This window comes from Leucopleurus acutus, assembly GCF_964270905.1.
Source record: "Leucopleurus acutus genome assembly, chromosome: 4".
Lineage (NCBI taxonomy): Eukaryota > Metazoa > Chordata > Mammalia > Artiodactyla > Delphinidae > Leucopleurus > Leucopleurus acutus.
The window spans coordinates 116654663-116676156 of NC_139146.1; positions in this window are offsets into that span (position 1 = coordinate 116654663).

Consider the following 21494-nt stretch of genomic DNA (forward strand, 5'->3'; position numbering starts at 1 on the left):
AGCCCCTATAGTCAGAACTGAGATCCCGCAAGCTGTGTGGCACGGCCAAAATATAAAAAATAAATAAATATACTCTACAAATGGAGCTCAAAAATTTTTAAGTGGAATATGCATTCCATTCAGCAACCTAGAATAAACAGTGTCCAGAAGAAACAGCAGAGAGAATTCATTTCCTATGCAAGGTACACATACTTGAGACTCTAATACAACAATGTTAAACAGCCATTTACTGACTTGCAGAACATCTTCAGTAGGATTTAAGCTTTTTGTTGAAGAATTAGCTTGTGATTTTAAGTGAAGTGACCAATTGCGCAAAAAGTGAACATTATCATCATTCTTGGTTGTCAGGAAGCTCCCTTTTCAACTTAGAGAAGAGAAAGGCCCTATCACTGTGAAGTGTCAGATTTTACTTTAGCAAGTCTATCATAGAGTCAGTTATGCTTGACCACAGAGATGTCAATAGGGTGCCTTTAGAGTCAATTAAAGAAAACCTAGCTCAAAAAAGATTCAAACAATAAAAACATTTATCTCACTCCAGACCTACATATCCAACTGCCTGCTTAACTTCTCCACTTGGTTGTCCCACAGGCATCTCAAGCTTTAGATGTCCAAAACTGAACTGACCTTCCCTACAAATCAGCTTCTTTGGTCTTCCTCTTCTCCATAAATGACACCTCCACCCATCTGTGTGCTCCTGGCAAAAATCAGGGAATCCTTGATAGCACCCCACACCTTCACCCCCCATATCCAATCAGTCACTAAATCCTACCTCCAAAATATGTCTTCATTCATCCAGATGCTTCTTAGGACATAAATAGTGGGTTATTTCTAGTTAGATTTATTCCATTCAACCATGCAACACATGAAACAGGTACATTTCTGGCACTGGGAATGTAACAGTGACCAAAGCAGACAGGTCTGATCTCATGGAGCTGACATTCTAGTGGAAGAGACAAACAATAGATGAAATAATGTAATATAAAGTAGTGATAGGAAGAAAAATTTGTAAGGTGCTAGAGATAGATAATGTGCTATTTTAGATACAGCAGTCAGAGAAGACCCTTGAAGGAGGTGCCTTTCTGAGTAGAGCCCTGAAGGAGATGAGGGAGAAAGCCATACACATAGCTCAGGGAAGACTTTACAAGGCAAAGACAGGACTGTTCTTGGCACTTTCAGTGAATGATAGAGGCCAATGTGACTGAATAGAGTGAAGGCAAGAAAGCATAATAGATCATACCTGAGAGGTATACAGAAACCAGGTCCCCCAGGGCCTTGTAAGCTGCAGTTAGCACTTTGCTTTTATTATAGATGTGAGGAGAGGGGCTTCCCTGGTGGCGCAGTGGTTAAGAATCTGCCTGCCAATGCAGGGGACATGGATTCAAGCCCTGGTCTGGGAAGATCCTACATGCCGCAGAGCAGCTAAGCCTGTGCACCACAACTACTGAGCCTGCGCTCTAGAGCCTACAAGCCACAGTTGCCGAGCCCACGTGCCACAACTACTAAAGGCTGCGTCTAGAGCCTGTGCTCCGCAACAAGAGAAGCCATGACAATGAGAAGCCACGCACTGCAACTAGAGAAAGGCCACATGCAGCAACGAAGATCCAACGCAGCCAAAAATAAATAAAACAAATAAATTTTTTTAATTAAAAAATAAATAAATAAAAATTTAAAAATAAATGTGATGAGAAACTATGGGAGGATTTTGAGCAGGGCAAGGATATGATCTGACTTAAACTTTAAGTGGCCGGAATAATCCAGATAATTATAATCTGGATTCGAATAATCCAGACCATTCTGGATGTTGTATGGACAGTGGACCATGGGAGGGTATCAGGAAGATGAGTCAGAAGGCCTTTGTCATGAGGCCTCTCATGGTTGATTTCTTCTGACGAGAGGCTAATCTCCAAATAAAGTGTTATTTATATATGGTCACATGAGTGTATTTTTTCTAGAATGACATTTTCTACAAAGAAAAACATGCTCTGATGACAGCAAGGGATCATTAAAAATAAAACAGGAATTGGATTAATATTATTAATAATATTTCAAGTAGAGAATAAGACTAACATTATCGTTAAATTCAGTATTTTTTCCGTTTTTCCCTCCCCTTTTTTGAAGCTCTGGGATGAAATTTTGGTTAACTGCTGCAGCTAGGGCTTATCCAGAGCCTTTTCATAATCCTGCCTCAGGCACTGCAATACAATATTTTGACTTGAACTGAGTTCTGGCATCTTGGATCCCCCAGACATCTTTTTTTTCCCCAGGGACCAAGGCTGAAGCCAAATAATATCAGGTTTTGTTTCATAATCAACCTGTAAGTTTCTTTTAGCTGCTAATTTTGTGGTTGTCCTGCTTAGTTTTTAGGAGCTACAGTTCAAGGGAATAATTATTGAAAGAGAACATAATATTGAAAAGTTGGCGTTTTCAGATTAAGTTTCAACTAACAAACATTGAAAGCCTCAAAAAAAGTTTAGGAATGTGTTTCTTGTCCTGGGGCTATTTGGAGCGTTTCCTTTATTGCAGTGGCTCTGAGTTATTTGGTATTCCTCATCCGGTACAGGATGCTTGAGAATAATCACTTCCTTACACCAGGGCTGGGAGTTCTCAGGCACTCAGACTCAATACAGTTGCTCAAAAGTCACACTTTAAAAGTAGTGATACATAATCAACAGTCCATCTGGCCATAGTAGGAGGAGTTTATTCTATTTAGCTTGTTCGTGTCCTTGATGTTTTGGCTACTATAGTAGACATTTGGGGTTGGAGCCAAACATTGGTTTTCCCTTCTCAATCAACTAATCAGAATGAACTCATCGTCCCTGTCACATAGTTTGGTTTGGGAAAGGCACAGAGCCTAAATCAACCAATCACATTCAAGAAATTCTCTTTGACATCTGAGTGAAGAAATCCTCTCCTACCCACTGGTCTATCATAAGCTGAGAAGCATGTAGCTGAGGGAACCACTGGCAGCTGTTTTGCAACAAAAAATGCCTATGAAGATAGGAATCAAAGAGCAATGAAGAGTAACCAAGACATGGAAGACAGGATATCAGGTCCTGCTCATATTTTTTGAGCTACCAGATCAATTTCCACTACAGCTATCCCTACCTCTAGACTTAGTCTCATGATTCAGTACATGCCCTTTATCATTTAAGCACAGTTTGACTTGCCAGTTAATTTCTCAAAATCAGAAGTTTTCTAACTATGCTGAATTGTTGGTTGTCAACTTTGCGTTATTGCCACCCACATGTACTATCTCTCCATTGCAGAGGAGAAGCCAAGAACATTTCCCAGAATTCCCCTCCCTTTATGGTTCCAAGTTAGAGTTGCCAATGAGAGGTACTCACAGCATATAGGAAAGGCAGAGAAAAGAAGCTTTTCTTCTCAGGAGGTTGTAGCAGCTTCTTCCAGGAGACTGGCAGTTTCCAGATCCTCAGATCTCGCCACAAGCTCTCACTTTGCAGTTGTGGCAGCCAAACACAATGGCATCTCAAACTTCTGTGCACACTCCTGCTTTGCAGTCAAGGTGACCATAAATGGCAGCTTCTCAGACTCCTCCACAAGCTCTGTCTTCTTATATTTCTCCATGAGTTCCGGCTTCTTCATCTGCTTCAATAATTCAAAGTCAATAGTGAGTGTTCTATAACCCTTTGGCTGCATCTCCCAGACCTGCATTCCTCCTCATTTAGCCCAATGAGACCTCTAGAACTGTAAAATAATAAATCTGTGTTGTTTTAAGCCTCTAGATTTGTAGTAACTTATTACAACAGCAATAGGAATCTAGTCCATCTACTGTCTGGAGATTAGCCTCCCCTTGCCTGAAGAACCTGTAATGACCTATCCTGAAGTAAGTGTTTTGCAGAGGAATGTTGATTCTCCTCAAGACCCATACCTATCACTTCTAATTTCATTGCTTCTAGACTAATAACTAGACTCAAATCCTGGAAGACGCCAATGGAACGAGTACATTGCATATTATCCTATGGTGATGACCACAGGTTAACAAATTTGGAAAGCTATTTGTAAAGGTTGCTAAAACGTTTCTCAAAGGGGATACAGTATCTGTTCAAGAGGACCAGACTATAAAAGATTTTTTGGTCTGTTGATAGTTTAACTTTATGGCTAACCAGCAGTCTAGATGACTTATAGCTCTATTTTGGGGGTCTCGTTTTTTTTTTTTTGGTGTTACACCATAATTGTAAAATGATGGTAATGATCCAGTAGAAAGACAAAAACTGGTGATGTAGAGTAGAAATAGGATAATTGAAGAAGCCAAGTTCTTAAGTAGGTGAGAGAAGATGGGATCCAATGCACAAAGTGGAGTAGAGATGATTCATCTGCTGTATGGGAGAGAAGGAAGATTATATGAGTACAGATGTAGGTAAATCAATAAGTTTGGTGATAAACAGATAATTAGTTCTGATTCCTTCTATTTTTCTCAGCTGGTTAAGAAGTCTGTCACTAGCATAGAGAACAGACCGGTGGTTGCCAAGGGGAAGCGGGTTGAGAAAGCAGTGCAGTGGGAAGATGAGGTTAGCAGATGCAAGCTTTTATACAGAGAATGGAGAAACAACAAGGTCCTACTGTATAACACAGAGAACTATATTCAATATCCTATGATAAACCATAAAGGAAAAGAATATTAAAAAGGAATGTATATGTATAACTTAATCACTTTTCTGTACAGCAGTAATTACAACATTGTAAATCAACTATACTTCAATTTAAAAAATAAATAATTATTTATTTATTTTAAAAATAATAAAATAAAATAGAAAAGAAGTCTTTCATTAGCAGAGAGTGTGGACAGGGGTGGAGGTAGAGAAGATTTAAGAATATTAAGGAAAGTGGAAACACAAATTCCCCAGGCCCAGGGAATCCAAGACTTTATTAAAAACTGTTGATCAGGACAGAGCCCACCTAGAGCCTTACTGGAAGCTACCAGAGATCTACTCATAAGATCTGAAAGCCACTCCCTCCAGAAACCTTAGGCAGGGTGTCACTGATTTATCTCCTGTGGGTGTGATCATATAACCAGTTATGATATACCTTCTTGTCTATTCAACCAACTCCTGTGTCTCCACCTTGATGCTGAGGACTCATGAGAAACCCAGGTAGTAAATACATTTTGAGTTGTCTGCCAAGCCATGACTTCTTTCTCTGAACTCTCCCCTCAACCAAGAGTGGCCCCTTTGCAGCCAAATTTATATTCTATGACTCCACCCCTACCTCCATTGCCAAACCACAGCCAGGGTAGACACCTGACCCCAACTGATCAATTGGATTTCTCTCCTGGGAATTGAAATTGAATTTAAATTAGGATACTGGGTCTCTAAGCATTTGGTTAGAGGGCTAGAGCTAGGAGGAAATCTGATTGGAGGATTGAGCAGCCTTTTTGCACAATGTGGATCATAGAAGCTGAGAACATAAGTTTTGAGTGTGAAGGGGGGAGAGAGAGAAAGAATGAGCAGATGTATAGAAAGAACGAGAGACCAGAGGCCACGTTGTCCTGACAAGATGAAGATGGTATCTTCCTTGGTTCTTCATGACATACCCGTCACTGACTTCTGTCCTCAGCTGAACTTCTTCCCTTGGGTTATACGCAGTGCTCCTGTTCCCCAAGATTCACATTTTACCTGAGCAAATCTGAGTACATTTTTGTTACTGTAACCCAAAGAACCTTGATCAAGAACAAAGATATATCAAATGCTGGAATCAGGGTATACTGTATCAATAGCATTTTGCTAACATAATTCTGTCAGAAAAAAAAAAAATGAAAGAAAGGAAGTGACCTGAGGCTGAATGATTATTTAGTGACCACATCCAAATTCTTGGGAGAGGTGGAAAGAAAAAAGCAGTAGTCACTACATACAATCCAGCTGTAATTTTTTTTAATCATTTAAAATAATCTTATTCAGGGATTTCCCTGGTGGTCCAATGGTTAAGACTCGGTGCTTCCACTGCAGAGGGAAAAAATATCTTATTCAATTTGAAAAGCAAAGAAAAAAATCACCCCTAAGACAACCTTCCAAATATAACCACTCTGAACATTTTGATGTGTTTCATGTCAGTTTTTTTTCCCTTCTGTGTTTGCTTTTAAACAGTGAAATTGCATATCCTACTTTTTTCATCAGCTATTATGCCATACATATTTCCTATGCTGCTGCATAATCTTCATAGCTAAAATTGTAATGGCTGCCTAATATTCTACTGAATAGATATACTGTAAAAATAACATCACAGTGATTATCTAGTGCTCTCCAGTTTGAAATTCCAAAAAGAAATTCCTAACTTTGTAAATATGGCTATTTTTATCATAAGAAAGAGGTTCTCTTTTGTAGGGTTGGAAATAATCAGACGTTACCATTTTGCATCCTCAAGATTAATGTTCACCTTTTTGGGGGTATCTATTCTGGGTCAATTACCCTTTGATGAATAATTCAGCCTCATAGAAAAGGGAACCCTCCTACACTGTTGGTGGGAATGTAAGTTGGTGCAGCCACTGTGGAAAATAGTATGGAGGTTCCTCAGAAAACTAAAAACTGAACTACTGTATGATCCAGCAATCCCACTCCTGGGCATATATCCAGACGAAACTATAATTCAAAAAGATGCATGCACCCCTATGTTCATAGCAGCACTATTCACAATAGCCAAGACATGGAAACAACCTAAATGTCCATCAACAGATGAACAGATAAAGAAGATGTGGCACATATATACAGTGGAATGCTACTCAGCCATAGAAAAGAATGAATAATGTCATTTGCAGCAATATGGTTGTAACTAGAGATTATCATACTAAGTGAAGTAAGTCAGAAAGACATATACCATATGATATCACATATGTGGAATCTAAAATATGACACAAATGAACCTACCTATGAAACAGAAACAAAATCAGGGACATTTGAATAGACTGGTGGCTGCCAAGGGGGAGGGGGGTGGGAGAAGGTAGGAGTGGGAGTTTGGGTTAGCAGATGAAAACTGGTATATATAGAATGGATAAACAACAAGGTCCTAACGTATAGCACACAGAAATATATTCAGTATCCTGTGATAAACCATAATGGAAAAGAATATAAAAAAATAATGTATATATGTGTATAACCGAGTCACTTTGCTGTACAGCAGAGATGGGCACAACATTGTACATCAACTACACTTCAATTTAAAAAAGAAAAGAATATGAAAAAGAATGTATATATGTATAACTGAGTCATTTTGCTGTACAGCAATAATTAACACAATATTGTAATTCAACTGTACTTCAGTAAAGAATAAATAAACAGAAAAAATAATTCAGGGGACTTCACTGGTGGTGGTCCAGTGACTAAGACTCCATGCTCCCAATGCAGGGGGCCTGGGTTCAATCCCTGGCCAGGGAACTAGATCTCATATGCTGCAGCTAAGAGTTCGCATGCTGCAAATAATGATCCCACATGCCACCACTTAAAAGATCCTGCATGCCTCAACTAAGACCCGGCGCAGCCAAATAAATAAATATTTGTAAAAATAATAATAATTCAGCCTCATGGTTACCCTCATATGGGGAAGGTGTTATCCTTCATGGCAGCCATAAATGTTCAGGACACTGGAAAGGAAACGTCCCTTGTCCCCAGAATTGTACATTAATAAATTAATAAATTAGCATTTTGGTTTTTGCAGTGGCATCTTGTGTGTTTACAGTGGCAGAATCAGTACTTAGAGATCTGAGAACCAGACCTTGGTCTGTGGTGGGCATACTAAAGTACTGCCACCCTGTGGGCTCTTTTTGGGAGGCTTGCCAGCCCCCTTCATTCCCATCTCCATTTGCTGAGCTTTGGCCTTACTGACTATGGAAGACCTCAAACCTGAAACCTTCAAAAATCAGCCAGACAATTGCACAGTAATTGGCAGGAAGTAGCCAAGAAGAGAATAGAGTGATCTCATCTATACTCATAGCTTCAAATACCACTTCATGATAATTTTAAGTCTTCGGATTTCTGTTCATTGATATTCTATGTCATTTCAAGTGCCTTCTGTCATATATAGATTTAGCGTTATCTGGAGTTTTTCCCCCCTCCTTCAACAAAGTCCTCTTGATCAGTTTGCCATATTTCTGGAAAAATATCTGTTTTCCCCTAGCCCTTTAGGGATGCACTCTTTCCCTAGCCAAGATACTAGTTTTTATTGTCCAAAGATGTCATTCAGGAAACCAGATTCTATGCAGCTAAGCATCTACATACCATATCATTCTTCCTTTCCATTGACAATTTTCTATTGAAAACACTGTCCAGAATGCTGTTTTTACTCCTTCATAAGTACTTCATCTTCTGGCCCAGCACTTCTGAATTCTTTAATGTACATCCTAGGTCTCTTCTGCAAGGGATGGATGACCTTTCCCACAAATTTATAAAAGCAGCTAGTGACTCTCAAGTTTGATGAGACAATAGACCATATATTACTTTCCAACAAGGTACTCCAGGAAGACCACATACCTCTCCATGGGCCACAGCAGGGACCAAGGCTGCCTTTGCACTCTTCCTCAGGAAGTTGCCAAACATCATTCTGTTAACAAACACTTCATTGTGGCCTCTTGTTTGGCAAGCAGCCTGATAGGCCCAGCACAGGATCTAACAGTCTAACCACTCTTCTTTCTGGGTCTAGGAATCAATATCCTTACACTGTCTACTACTTGTGAAGCTTTTTAATTTTATTTTGTACTATATTCTTATTTTTACTTTAAAGTAGTATTAAAGTACACAAGTAATAAATGAATACAGTTTCACCCTAAACATCCAGACAAACCACTAACCCACTCCCACTCTCTAAAAATAGACATACAAACTTTAGAGTGGTACCACCATTCTTGAATTTTGCCACTAAGATCTTCTGGTAGGTCCTCTCTTTAAACTCTGTTATTCTCCAGAATTTTCTCCTTGGTCCTCTTCTCTTCTTACTACAGATCCCTTCTTAGTGACTTCATCTACAGATGAGGTATACTCATAACTTCAAATACTATCTCACTTTGATAACTTTTTTAATCAGTGTGATTTATAATCACTCAGTGCAGTGTATGATCAGTTACACAGTGGCCCACAAGCTGCTAGGCTATTCGTCTCTAGAAGCAAACATCTAAATTGATCAAAAAAGAAATTTTGTTTTTAATTTTTGAAAATTACTCACATCCTTCCACCTTTTTCAGTCTTCACTCTTCTTTACCTATACTGGGAAAGTTTCTTCAGTGACTTCTTGATCTCTCTACCAGAGAATGTTCTAGGGTATTTTGTAAATTTTCCCATAATCACAGCTCTGAGCCCAGGTGATTGAATGTCAAAAATCGTGTAAAGAATTGAAAGCTGAAAGGCTGAATGTATAAGATAAATTTATTTATTTGCCACATCAGAGTAGTAGATTTTTTTAGATTCATGTCCTGTTTCAAATAACCTTTGCACAACGAGAACGGTTAAAAGCAATTCCATCAAACTATTTTTCTTTATTTGAATTTTTATTGAGATAATTTTAGAGTCACATGCAATTGTAAGAAATAACATAGGGGCTTCCCTGGTGGCACAGTGGTTGAGAGTCTGCCTGCCGATAAAGGGGACGCGGGTTCGTGCCCCGGTCCGGGAGGATCCCACATGCCGAGGAGCGGCTGGGCCCGTGAGCCATGGCCGCTGACCCTGCGCGTCCGGAGCCTGTGCTCCGCAACGGGAGAGGCCACAACAGCGAGAGGCCCCCGTACCGCAAAAAGAAATAACATCGAAGGATCCCATGTACATTTCACCCATTTTCCTCCGATGGCAACATTTTACAAAACTACAATTTAAATCAGAACCAGGAAATTGACATGAATACAATCCACATATCTTCACACTTCCTCAGTTTTACTCTGTGTACGTCAGCAGTCCCCAACTTTTTTGGCACCAGGGACTGGTTTCGTGGAAGACAATTCTTCCACGGATTGGGGTGGGGGGATGGTTTCGGAATGATGCAAGCGCATTACATTTATTGTGCACTTTATTTCTATTGTTGTTACATTGTAATATATAATGAAATAATTACACATCTCACCATAATGCAGAATCCAGTGGGAGCCCTGACCTTGTTTTCCTGCAACTAGATGGTCCCATCTGGGGATGATGGGAGACAGTGACACCTGAAGTGTGTTGCTTATGTCCACCCTACTCCGTAATCTCGTTTTGGTTGCTCTCACTACAGAAAACCCTGCTTCCCAAGGAATGGATGCTGGAAATGGAAGCAGGCTTTTCAGTGCTTTTGTGGCAATCTCTGGATATTCCTCCATGACTTTAAACCAGAACATATGGAGATTCGAAGTTGTCTCAAACATACTTTTAAGGCCACTGTCATTTGCGATCTCAAACAGTGGATCCTCTTCTAGCACGGACAAAGTCGATTCACCTGGCTTATTCACAAATGGGTCCTGGGTCCATTCCTTCCCAGTTTGGGGGTCTTTTGTGGTTGGGGAGTAATGCTCAAACTGTTCTGAAAGCTGAGATAGGGGATCATTCACCAGCTGGGAGAAAGAAGGCCCTGGCTCAGTGTCTTTCAAAATCTCTGCCAATGTTTGAAACATGTCAAAATTCCCAGTGTTCACTCATCGCTCCCATAATTCCAGTTTGGCTTTGAATGCAGCCACTTTATCTGCAGATTTGAACATAGTTGTTGTTCTCCCCTGAAGTGACAGATTGAGTTCGTTGAAAGCTTGAATATGTCACACAAGTAAGCAAGTGTTGCAACCCATTCTGTGTCACTGAAATTTGCTGCCAGTGGTGACTGTTTTTTTGAAAGAAATCTCTGGAGCTCACAACTCAAAAACTCTGGCCAGTGGTCTACCTCTAGAAAGCCATCTCACTCTGTGTGTAAGAGAAGACGTGTGTGCTCTGCCTCCATCTCCTCACAGAGCTGCGCAAACAGACATGAGTTAAGGGCATGTACTTTAATGGGGTTGATCATTTTAATTACATCCTGCAAAACGTTGTTAAGTTCAGGTGACATTTTTCAGCTAGCCAGCATTTCTCTATGGATGACAAAGTGCGTAGACTCACATTCTGAAGCAACCTCTTTGACCCGAGTAGTGAAACCAGAAAGTCGTCCAGTCGTGGCAGCCGCCCTGTCCATGCATATAACCAACACAAAATTAACAGTTCAGTTTTCCTGATACGTAATCATTCAAAGACTTGAATAGTTCTGCAGCTGTGGTGTTGGTTCACAACAAAAGTGCACATAACATATCCTCATGCACATCCTCCTGAAAAATATATCGAAAAAAACCAAGCGTTGTTGCCTTGTTGTCAACATCGGTACTCGTCAACCTGGATTGTGTACCATGGTGACTCAGTAATCTTCTCTAACAACTATGCCTCAATATCCTCTGCTATTTCATCAATTCATCCAGTTATGGAGCTAGCCGAAAGAGGAACGCGTGCCACCTTTTGAACTGCAGCCTCTCCTAAAGGTTCATGACAAATGTCCTTAGCAGCAGGCAGGATTAACTCTTCACCAATAGTAAAGGGCTTCTTAGCTTTAGCAATGCAGTTAGCCACCAAGAATGATGCTCTCAGTGCAGACACATTTCATGAAGTGGTGGCCTTCAATAATTGCTTCTGTCCTTCGTGTTCACAGCTTTTTCTTTTGAAAAACTCCAAAGACTTGTCTTTTAATGCAGGGTGATTGGTCTCCATGTGGTGAAGCAGTTTTGAAGGTTTCATGGCTTCATTGGATGGCCAGTCACCACATATTATACAAAGCAGGCTTGGAGAGTGTGAATCACCTGTTGCAATGAATCCGTAATTTAAGTAGGACTCTTGGTATTTTCTTTTAAATGCAGCTTTCTTTCTTTCTTTAGATTTTATTTATTTATTTATTTTTGGCTGCATTGGGTCCTTTGTTGCTGCACGTGGACCTTCTCTAGTTGCTGTTAGCAGGGTTTACTCTTCGTTGTGGTGTGCAGGCTTCTCATTGCGGTGGCTTCTCTTGCAGAGCGCGGGCTCTAGGCACACAGGCTTCAGTAGTTGTGGCTCATGGGCTCTAGAGGGCAGGCTCAGTAGTTGTGGTGCTCCGGCTTAGTTGCTCCATGGCATGTGGGATCTTCCCAGACCAGAGCTCAAACCTGTGTCCCCTGCGTTGGCAGGCGGATTCTTAACCACTGCACCACCAGGGAAGCCCCCTAAATGCAGCTTTCTTTTTGTTGGCAGTCTTAGTGTCTTCTGCTGTCTCATCATTGGGTCTTTCCCCCTTTTCAAAGAGGCTCTCCAACGATGTTTGTTTTTTATTCATTTTGGCTAGGGTGAGCTTCTGGGCTTACCAAAACTGTGACTGAGACAAGTGCACAGTTGGGGAAAGACATGCAGACAGAACTGTAAATAAAGTAATGGGCGGGCCACGCACAGACTAAAATAAGTGTTGGATTCTGACTTAAAGCCTGCCACCAGATGCAGCTGTACAATTGAAGTACATCAACTCACTTGTCACTATAAAGCCTGCCACCAGATTCAGCTTAATTGTCACTTGCCACTCACTGATAGGGTTTTGATATGAGTCTGCAAGCAACTAATTTATTATGGTCTCTGTGCAGTCAAACCTCTCTGTTAATGATAATCTGTATTTGCAGCCGCTCCCCAGTGCTAGCATCACCCCTCAGCTCCACCTCAGATCATCAGGCATTAGATTCTTATAAGGAGTGTGCAACCTAGATCCCTTGCATGCTGGGTTCACAGTAGGATTCACACTCCTATGAGAATCTAATGCCACCGCTGATCTGGCAGGAGGCGGAGCTCAGGCGGTAATGCGAGCAATGGGGAGCGGCTCTAAATACAGATGAAGCTTCACCCAGTCACTCGCTGCTCACCTCCTGCTGTGCGGTCTGGTTCCTAACGGGCCATGGACAGGTACTGGTGGTGTACCCACCACCATGGTAAAGAGTTCCAGCACCTTGTGCTAAACCCTGACCCCCAAATCACTATGCTGTTCTCCGTTTCTAAATTTTATCATTTCAAAAGATTACATAAAGGAATAACACTGTCTGTAACCTTTTGGTGTTGGTTATTTTTCACTCAGTATAGTTCTCTGGAGTTCCATCCCCAGGTTGTGGCGTGTATCAGTAGCTTATTCCTTTTTATTTTTGCATGGTATCCCGTGATATGAATGGACAACAGTTTGTTTAAACCATTCAGCTGTTGAAGTACATTTGAGCAGTTTCCAGTTTGGGGCTATTACAAGTAAAGTTGCTATGAACATCCATGTACAGGTTTTTGTACAAACATAAATGTTCATTTCTTTAGAATAAATGCCCAAAAGTGTAATTGCTGGGTCGAATAGTACTTGCATGTTTTGTTTTATAAAAAACTGCCAAAAGGTTTTCAGGGTGGCTGTACCATTTTATATTCTCACCAACACTGTCTGATGATGTACTTTTTCTGCATCCTCACCAGTATTTGATATTATCACTATTTTTTATTTCGGCCATTCTGATAGGTGTGTAGTGATATCCCATTGTGTTTTTAATTTGCATTTCCTGAGGATTAGTGATGTCATACAACTTTTCATGTGATTATTTGCCATCTGCATATTTCACCTGTTTCGGTGAAATGTCTATGCATGTTTACAGGGAAAATGCTCCTTGTGTTTTTCCTCTGCTCTACTACTACTACACTCACATTTAAACACTCCGCTTCACAACAGTTCTGACACCAACCCTAATGGAACAAAACTCTGTTTCCTCTTTTACTTACATTCACAGCACTTCTGTGACCAGAGGTGTGTGAGTTTTTCCTCAACACCAAGCAATCCTCAGATCCTCCTGACACCAGATAGGTGTCCTACAATTTAACTCAATTCTGACACTGTCTACCTGGAGTTAGCTTCAAATCCACAGGTTAAGGGTTCAGACCCACAGGACTGCCCCCGCCTCCTCCACTTCAGATGCCAACTACAAGTCCAGGTCTTTACCTGCTCTTCTGACCAACCGGCTGCAAATCAGAGTTTCCCACAACTCCCTCTTCAGGTTCCATTAATTTGCTAGGGCGGCTCACAGAACTCAGGATAACAGTTTACTTACTAGATCACCAGTTTATTATAAAAGGATACAGCTCAGGAAAACCAGATAGAAGAGATGTGTAGGACAATGTATGAGGGAAGGGGCACAGAGCTTTCCGTGCCCTCTCTGAATGTATCGCTCTCCCAGTGTCTCTATGTTTTCACCAACCCAGAAGCTCCCCAAACCTTGTCCTTTTGTGTTTTTATGGAGGCCTTCTCTTGTAGACATGATGGATTAAATTATCAATCATTTATGATAAATTCAACCTCCAGCCCCTCTCCCCTCCTTGGAGATCAGGTGGTGGGCAAAAGTTCCAACCCTCTAATCACATGGTTGTTTCCCCTGACAACCAGCTCCCATCACGTGGTTATCTAGGGGCTTTCCAAAAAAAAAATCACCTTATTCACACAGGTGGGTAAAACGGAGTTTTTATGAATAATAAAAGATACACATTTCACCTTTATTTTTCTAAAGCTATTTCAGAAACTGAGGACAAAATAGTAATTATTATAACAAAAGATGCCCCTATTACTCTAATCACTTAGGATATTATAAGGGTTTTGGGAATCATGTGTTAGAAAGAGACAAATATGTATTTAGTATTATAAACCACAATATCATGATGTCTTTTATGACATATTCTAATTTAAATTTTTTTTTTTTTTTTTGCCATGCCACGTGGCTTGCAGGACCTCAGGTCTGCAACCAGGGCTTGAACTTGGGCCACGGTAGTGAAAGTGCAAAGTCCTAACCACTGGACCACCAGGGAACTCCCTAGTTCTTTATTTTTTATGACTGAACTGTGGTCTTTATAGTCTTTATATATTCTAAGTACTAGTCCTTTATCTTTTGTGTGGCTTGCAAATATTTTTGGATCCACTGGATCCTTCATACATGCTGTATGCTGTGTATGAAGATCAAAGACAGAAATCTATGAAAAATTCTCTCTGTAATCACAGATTTGGAGTGTCCCAAACCAACCCACCTCGCTCTCGCTCTCTCTCTCTCTCTCACTCTCCCCCCTCTCTCCCTCACACACACACATCACACTTTAACCGTCTCTCTCTTTGTATTTTTTATTATTTACATTAATATGGCTTTTCATAAAGTTTTCTAAATATAGACCCAAGTTTACCATTGTAAACTTGACACTTTATTCTGTTATGTCCTGCTTTTCTTGTCTGTCAATAGAAGAGTTGAAATAGCTGGCAAATTTTTTTTAAATATGTCTATTTCTGATTAAATTTATTTAAGTTTAGTATTGTTTGCTATTTTTCAAACAGTATCAGTAAAAGCATTGGGTTCTTTTTTTTTTTGGCCAAACCATGTGGCTTGTGAGATCTTAGTTCCCCAACCAGGGACTGAACCCAGGCCCTGGCAGTGAAAGAAACGAGTCCTAACCACTGGACAGGCAGGGAATCCCCTAAAAGTAGTGGGTTCTGAACTACCAATCAAAAGCACAGCTCTGCATATATATATATATATATATTTATTTATTTAATGCAGTTTATTTCTATATTTTGGCTGCACCACGCGGCTTACAGGATCATTTCCCAACCAGGGACTGACCTGGGGCAGCGACAAGGAAAGCCCAGAATCCTAACCACTAGGCCACCAGGGAACTCCCATTTGCTTTTATATTTTTAACTTTCCTGGCCTTGTTTCCATCATCTGAAAAAATGAGGGTTGGAATAGTTGATTTCTGGAGTCTCTGAAGAGAAAAAAAAATGTTTGGAATATCTATCAAATACGACTTGATAAGTTTATCTTATCAAAATCTTTTCTGTTAGGGAAAACCCCAAACAAAATGAATAGAAATCATGTGGCCCAGGAATTTCCTTGTTAGGTATCTACCTTGTGTACTGAAATACAATTCAGAATTAGTGTTAGACTCCGCAGGTTAAAAGCACAAGCCCTAACAAGACTGCCTGCACTTCAGACACCAGATGCAAGTTCAAAGGTCCTCAGGCCACTCATTCTTCTGACTTACTGGATACAAACTCAGGAGTGCTCGGGGTCCAGAGCACATGGGCTCTGTAGTTTCGGGCACACGGGCTCTCTTGTTGAGGTGTGCGAGCTCAATAGTTGTGGTGCGCAGGCTTAGTTGCCCTGTGGCATGTGGCATCTTAGTTCCCCGACCAGGGATTGAACCTGTGTACCCGCATTGGAAGGTGGATTATTTACCACTGGGCCACCAGGGAAGTCCCAACAAAATGATTTTTTTCTGGTCAATTCACCTTTAAGATTTCTCAGGAGAGCGGGGAAGAGGGAGGAGACAGAAGGAAAAAAAAGTGAAAGGGAACCAGCTTTAGACAAATATAAAACTATCATTGGAGAAAGCCTAATAATCTTTCTGCTGCAAGGAGAGGAAAAATATTTAGATTTACAAAAACCCATTTCAAAACACATGCGCGCGCGCGCGCGCACACACACACCCACCCCCCCACCCCCACCCCCCACCCCCCACCCCCACCCCCACCCACCCACACACACACGAGTCCTTTTTTTTTTTTTTTTGGTGGTACGTGGGCCTCTCACTGTTGTGGCCTCTCTCCCGTTGCGGAGCACAGGCTCCGGACGCGCAGGCTCAGCGACCATGGCTCACGAGCCCAGCCGCTCCGCGGCATGTGGGATCTTCCCGGACCGGGGCACGAACCCGTGTCCCCTGCATCGGCAGGCGGACTCTCAACCACTGCGCCACCAGGGAAGCCCACCACGAGTCCTTTTAACTGGTTTAAATAGTAACTCAGACTCTTGACAATTTTATCAAGTCACAGAATAAAACAGCCAATATTTATTAATCCCCTCAGAATGGAAATTAAGGATGTTTGAGGAGGGAGGGAGTTTTTCTTTAAACTAAATGATCTTTCACACAAATAAGATAGACAATCCCCTCAAGAGATTTTTGAGGGTTTTAAAATATTTATTTATTTATTGGGCTGGGCCAGGTCTTAGTTGCTGCAGGCAGGATCCAGTTCCCTGACCAGGGATCGAACCTGGGTCTCCTGCATTGGGAGCACAGAGTCTTAACTACTGTGCCACCAGGAAAGTCCCAAGAGAGGGTTGTTTTTTCTTTTTCTTTTTCATTCTAAGGTGTCTCTAGAATGAACAATCTTGTTTATGTCAAAGTTCTTCAGAGTAGCCAGTACAATTCCAAACCATCTACTATGAAGCTATGTCAGGAAGTAGTGCAAGTTTATTAGCAGGCAACCCATGAGAAGTTGGCTGATAGTTGGTCAAAAATGAAAATAGCACTTAGAAGAGTTTTAGGCCCTAACCTTAAGGATTAGGTGCCCTGCCTACTTACTCAAGAAACCAGCAAGACTCTGAAGGCCAAAGAGATAACAAAAGTCCAGATTCAGCACAAAAGCCACACAATCGAGAACAGAGAGGCCTCAGCAGGGGAAACTCAAGGGGTCTCAGATGTGCATATTGTTACTGAGTCGAGGTCCTGGTTCGTGGCAGCAAAGAGCTTAGCCATACCTCGATGGCAATTATTTTAGCTCAATCAGCCAAAGACCATAAGGGACAAACCTGTATTCGAACACACATGTTGAAACAAGAGGGACTGCACACTGGAGAAACTATGGGTTGTCTCACTAAACAAAGGAAAAGATAAGAATTACAGGACTGGAGGGAATGCTGACATGTAGGTGAAATTTAAATGAAATTCAAATGTTTTAATAGGATCAAAACAAAGAAGTGTTGAATGTAAAGGTGGCAACATCAGATCCGGCCTGCCAAATTGAACAGGCTCTTGTTTCCTTGGAAACTACAAAGTTGTTTTCTTTGTTTTTTTTTAATTTTTTGGCTACGTTGGGTCTTTGTTGCTGCGCGTGGGGTTTCTCTAGTTGCGGTGAGTGGGGGCTATTCTTTATTGCGGTGCGCGAGCTTCTCATTGAGGTGACTTCTCTCGTGGAGCACGGGCTCTAGGCACGCGGGCTTCAGTAGTTGTGGTGCTCGGGCTTAGTTGCTCCACGGCATGTGGGATCTTCCCAGACCAGGGATCGAAACTGTGTCCCCTGCATTGGCAAGCAGATTCTTTTTTTTTTTTGATATCATTTTTATTTGTATTGAGTTTTTTCCCCATTTCAATAACTGGCAAGTGGATTCTTAACCACTGCACCACCAGGGACTCATTCAGTCATTCATTTATTCATTTTTCAAATATCTATTGAGGCATAAATATGTACTTGGCACAATTTAAACTCCGGTGAACAAAAATATCAATAGAACATGGCTCCTAACTTTGAGGGGCTCATGGTCCAGTGAGAGAGGCAGGCACCTTAAGAATATTTATATTAATGTAATCCTTATGTGGAGGATGCTATTGGAACACAGAGAACCAAGTCCCTACCCCTGCCTGGAGAGGCCTGGGAAGACTCCACAGAGAAGCTGATGTGTGAGCTCTGTCTGGAGGAAAGACTGGTGGACCCCAGGGAGATAAGGGAGGGAGCAGTTTTCCAGGCAGAAGGGACAGCATGTACAATGAGAGGGCTCCCTGTGTTCAAGGAATTGCAAACAGTTTGTGTTGACAGGGAGAGGGTGGGGATGACACTTGGAAAGGCTGGCTGGGTCAAGACAACCAGGAGGGGTCGTGGTTTCGTTGAACACTACTTCCAAAAGTTAGTCTCTGGCTTTCTTCCTGGTGACCAAACTCCACCTTCTATCTCTACCTTGGTTTGTTTGTTTATTAACCCCGTTCCCACATTTGCCTCTTGAGAGCTCTAATGTGGCCAAATCACTCCTCACTTCAGACACCAGCTCCTTCTTTCCTAAACCTCTGCCAGCTGTCTCCAGCCATTTCTCCTGACTGAAGCTAAACCAGCTTTCCCAGATGCAGAATCTTAGATTTTTAGGAACTGAAGAAATTTTTAAGATTATCAGACCGGTGGTCTTGTTAATCTTTTTTTTTTTTTTTTTTTTTTGTATTAACAGACATGATGGATGATTTTCTCCTGCAAAACATACTTCCAAGGGTGTACTTGTGCTGAAACCCTGTTCCTCTGTTTCCAATTCAATTAACGTTAATGGAATGCTAGTAATTGAAACTGACATTGGGACTTCCCCGGTGGCACAGTGCGTAAAAATCTGCCTGCTAATGAAGGGGACACGGGTTAGAGCCTTGGTCTGGGAAGATCCCACATGTCGCGGAGCAACTAAACTCGTGTGCCACAACTACTGAGCCTGCGCTCTAGAGCCCAAGAGCCACAACTACTGAAGCCTGCTTGCCTAGAGCCCTGCACCGAAACAAAGAGAAGCCACTGCAATGAGAAGCCCGCGCACCGCAACGAAGAGTAGCCCCCGCTCGCCGCAACTAGAGAAAGCCCGTGTGCAGCAACGAAGACTCAACGCATCCAAAGATAAATAAATAAATTTATTTAAAAAAAAAAAAGAAAGTGACATAATTTTTTTTTTTTTCGGTACGTGGGCCTCTCCCGTTGCGGAGCACAGGCTCCGGACGCGCAGGCTCAGCGGCCATGGCTCACGGGCCCAGCCACTCCGCGGCATGTGGGATCTTCCCAGACCGCAGCACAAACCCATGTCCCCTGCATCGGCAGGTGGACTCGCAACCACCGCGCCACCAGGGAAGCCCGAGAAAGTGACATTATTATAGGACTAACATTGACGCTGCAAACATTGGTCCTGCTTAAACCACATGTAACAAGTTCCCTGTGACTGATTTTGGGTATCTGATCTCAACCAAAGCTGACTTCTCTTATAACACACCTGAACCTCAGCTTGAATATTCCTGATGATGTAAATCTCATCTCTCATGAGCAATCATTCAATCGTGGACAGCTCCAAATATCAGAGAATTCTTTCTGAAACAGAGTAGAATTTCCCTTTCCATGATTTTATTTGTCCCTGTCCCACTCTTTGGTCACATAGGATAATATAATCATGCCTCCATATAACAGTCCTTTAAATATCTAAAGATGATTACCCTAGTTCCAATAACAGTTTTCTTTTTCTACTTTAAATATTCCGTAGGCATGGTTTCCATTCTCGGGGGACTAAATGGATCATTTCAATTATTGGGGTAGACAAAGCTTAAACTGGATTAGATATTTAATAATTTTCTCTCCCACTAAATAAGAGGAAGGTCAGAATAGTTTTAGGTTGAAAAAACACTTGTGTTGTACCCTACAAGGTTATTTTATTGGTGGGTAATTGGCCAAACTTAACTGTAAATCAGTGGGGTAACAAATGCATTATGGTACAGCCTTATGATAATTTATTATGTAGCCATGAATAAAATCTTGTTTTGGAAAAACAAAATCACGGAATCCCAGAATGTCAAGATGGACTAGAATGCTGTATTTCCACTGAATAAAAGGTCTAGTGTGGGGCTTCCCTGGTGGCGCAGTGGTTGAGAGTCCGCCTGCTCAATGCAGGGGACACGGGTTCGTGCCCCGGTCAGGGAGGATCCCACATGTCGCGGAGCGGCTGGGCCCGTGAGCCGTGGCCGCTGAGCCTGCGCGTGCGGAGCCTGTGCGTGCGGAGCCTGTGTTCCGCAACGGGAGAGGCCACAGCAGTGAGAAGCCCTCATACCCAAAAGAAAAAAAAAAAGGGAAGGTGTCCTATGGATAAAAGGGGAGGAGCTTGTTTGGGGAATTCTGTGTTGAACCAAGTTGCAGAGTCCTTCTCCACCCCCACCCCCCTTAAAAAAAAAAAAAGGTCTAGTGTGAGAGGAAAACAAAAACCAGAAAAACTTCTGTTTTTTTCCCCTGTACATCTGAATTGTGGTAGGAAATAAAATTTTGAACTTATTCCACAAAATTGTCATCAGGAAATAAAGACAAAAGAAAAAAATTAACAAATAAAAATAATATTTTCTAACCCATTCATCCCTTCCCCACACACACACATCTAATATGAAATTGAATACTTTTTATACTGCTGTTCTGAGATTAGTAAATTTTTATCATGTTTTTATCAATAAAATATTCTAATAGAATGATACTCTGATGAATTATCCATTTTTTTCTATAGCTAAATATAAAGTAAATTTAAATCTTTGCTTAATTCTATATGGAGAGCAGTAAAGCCATTTTCAATGTTTTTCATTTTATTTTTATTTCTCTGAAATCAATTAATTTGATCAGAATCAATTCTTTGTTTTGAAGATTTGGTCACATTTCGCCCATATCTAATTTTACCATTGAAGATTTTGCCACTATAATTTCTTCTCTTTTTTCTTTTGGCTGCGCTGCACGTGGGATCTTAGTTCCCCGACCAGGGATTGAACCCAGGCCCTTGGCAATGAAAGCGTGGAGTCCTAACCACTGGACCACCAGAAAATTCCCTATAATTTCTTTTTATGACCATAATTGCTACCAAATCAAATTTTTCCATTTCTAATTTTGCATATCTAAATTTTGTCAAAAAGATTTCATTCTTTGATTTTTAGTTAATAAATGTTTTTCTTTTATCAACTGAAAGTTTTGTTTTG